The sequence below is a fragment of the Penaeus monodon genome, chromosome 16, assembly GCF_015228065.2.
Source record: "Penaeus monodon isolate SGIC_2016 chromosome 16, NSTDA_Pmon_1, whole genome shotgun sequence".
In the NCBI taxonomy this organism is placed as follows: Eukaryota; Metazoa; Arthropoda; class Malacostraca; order Decapoda; family Penaeidae; genus Penaeus; species Penaeus monodon.
In genome coordinates this window covers 2,846,807-2,849,306 of record NC_051401.1, presented here as the reverse complement: position 1 = coordinate 2,849,306, position 2,500 = coordinate 2,846,807, and the positions used below count along the sequence as shown (strand labels likewise).

General features: G+C 30.8%; 1 protein-coding gene across 1 annotated transcript in view; it reads right to left on the bottom strand.

The window, feature by feature from the left end:
• LOC119582421 (nephrin-like) overlaps positions 1-2,500 on the bottom strand; it is a 21,556-nt gene that overhangs the window by 1,830 nt on the left and 17,226 nt on the right. The window contains exon 11 of the mRNA XM_037930612.1: positions 1-2,500. This exon is cut by the window's left edge and continues 1,830 nt beyond it; it is cut by the window's right edge and continues 1,565 nt beyond it. The gene's annotated coding sequence lies outside the window, so the exon portion shown is untranslated.

Sequence of the window (2,500 nt, the reverse complement as noted above, 5' to 3'; positions counted from 1 at the left end):
ACGTGTCTATGCCCTGGCGATGTTTATTCAATTGCATAAACGAACTAAAAACGTTTTATTATGATCATCGTCATTATTATTTTTTTTTTATTATTATTATTATTATTATTATTATCATCATTCTGGGACTAATTGTTTATATTATTTTAATATCATTCTTTGCACAAAAATAGATAAATGATCATGGGATCTCAAACAGACAGAAGGAATAGGATGGCAGGTATAATTCCAAATTATTTAGTGTGTGATATTTACGGGTTGTCGCTTGATTCTTTAAGCTATGATAATTGATAGCAATAAGGAAATATAAGAGATGTAAAAAAGGACTTGATTATCTCCATATTCGTTTTTGATTATAGAATCTTACAGGACAGAATGTATACAGTTTTTTGTTTTTTTTTTTGGTCTTTGATTATTCCTTATAAATGTAGCTTCTGTTTTTTCAAATATTTACAATAATTACATACCTTTTACCTCGACGCAAAAGAAAAGTGGTAACGAATTGCAAAACGGAAAAGAATAACAATAACATTTATAATAATGGCAGTAATAATGAACGTGATAATGCAATAAGTGAAATGAAAGTAACGAAGTTAAACTGAGGAGAAAGTACAAAAATTTCCCCGTTATTTATATGTTTTATTTATATATTTCTTTTTTCTTCGTCTAAATACGTTCCTAAAATGTGAATGGAAGGATACAGCTTCCATTAACGGTCTGTACAATTGTTATTTATATCTATGTAAATCTTTATCGAAAATAAGATACTTATTTTGACTCGAGTTTAATTTAAGATTTTTTTTTTGTCTCTTCACTGAAGGGATTTAATGTTTTTGTTTGTTTTTTTCACTATTATATTTTAAAAAACTCTATGTACAAGAAATACGAATGGTCAAAAGGGGGATGCAGATAGATAAATAGACAGGGAAGGGAAGGAGGGAGGGAGGGAGAGAGAGAGAGAGAGAGAGAGAGAGAGAGAGAGAGAGAGAGAGAGAGAGAGAGAGAGAGAGAGAGAGAGAGAGAGAGAGACTTTTTAAAGTATTATGACACTGTAGTAAAACGATTCAGTGATATGAACAAAATGAAAATGAAATAGAAAATAGTGTCGACCACATTTTTATCCGTAAGCTATAGTCTGACTACATATGAAATACCTGTTGTTGAACCTAGTTTTTGGTTTTGATACAGAAAAAAATTGGATTTTATTGTTGTTTTTTTTTCTGCAAAATCAATTTATTTTTATATTCCTATTTTGCAAAGGACTGTTAAAGAAGAGTGAAACTTTGTCCTCTGACAATACCAGAAAAAGCGCAACGGGTCTGTGATGATAACTTCCAAGAAACGGACTTTTATGTACAATACAGATGTGCAAATGATTTATTTTCAGTAATATATTTACCTTTTGTAATTATCATTTTGTAATTGTCATTTCACACATACTGCTGTTGATGGTTCCTATTTATAATTTGATAAGCTATCTTCTCTTTTGCTAGAACTAGCGAGGTTTCTCAACATCGAAAGATGTTATGAAAATAATTCATAGAATATTTGCCTAAGTATGAACAGACACTCGGGACCCTGCCTGCCCTTCTCTCTCACATTATTCCCTCAAAGTGTATAAGACTCAGAAATCATTCATCTTTATTAATATAATCTGAACAAGAAATTGATATTCATAGACATTTCTCATGAAAAGTTGAAATAATGGTAACATAATTCACAATAAAAAAAAATCTAAATATTTTCTTTTAATTCCATTAACAACAACTCAATTGGTATAAAACTTTAGTACTTTTCCCCCAAATATAAGACAAGATATGTCTGCAGAAAATGAAACATCAGTTCGCAGACACCAAAGCTGACATAGTATATCAAGGAAGATATGATGAAATAATCTCCTCTTTATATTTCATACGACATGCGAGCTCTAACAAGAAGGTAAGCGACACATGTACACAGCAGATTAACCCTACACACATGTTTACTTTTTTTTGTCTTTCAAAACGTATTTCCCCAAATTACATGAAGTCCATATATATATATCTATATATATATGGGAACATCCACTATTACTTTTGTTTAATATAAAGAAGCATGGCAGACTCTCATATCTGCCAAAACAACTTTTTTTTTTTAATCTCTCCGTCTTTCATTTTGCTTACTTAATACAGGCTGATTATAGGCTTTGGATATGCAACACATAAGTCTCTCTCTCACCGGACAGAACATGCCACAGACACGTTTTCTGTTATCTGATATCGTCTCAGAAGTAAACTGGTCCCTCATTCCAGTGTTATTGAAGGCCAAAGCTCATCTGCGATACCCTTCTTAACATAAGTTTTTTAGAAGACTGATTTTTGCCAGTCCCTATAACTGACTAGCATCTCTCTTTTTTTGTTATCATATTAATCATCTCATTCGAAATTTATAACATCAACAATCGATATATAAATCTATATGGGATTCCATATACTATCAATTTCTTATAGAAAGAATTCTA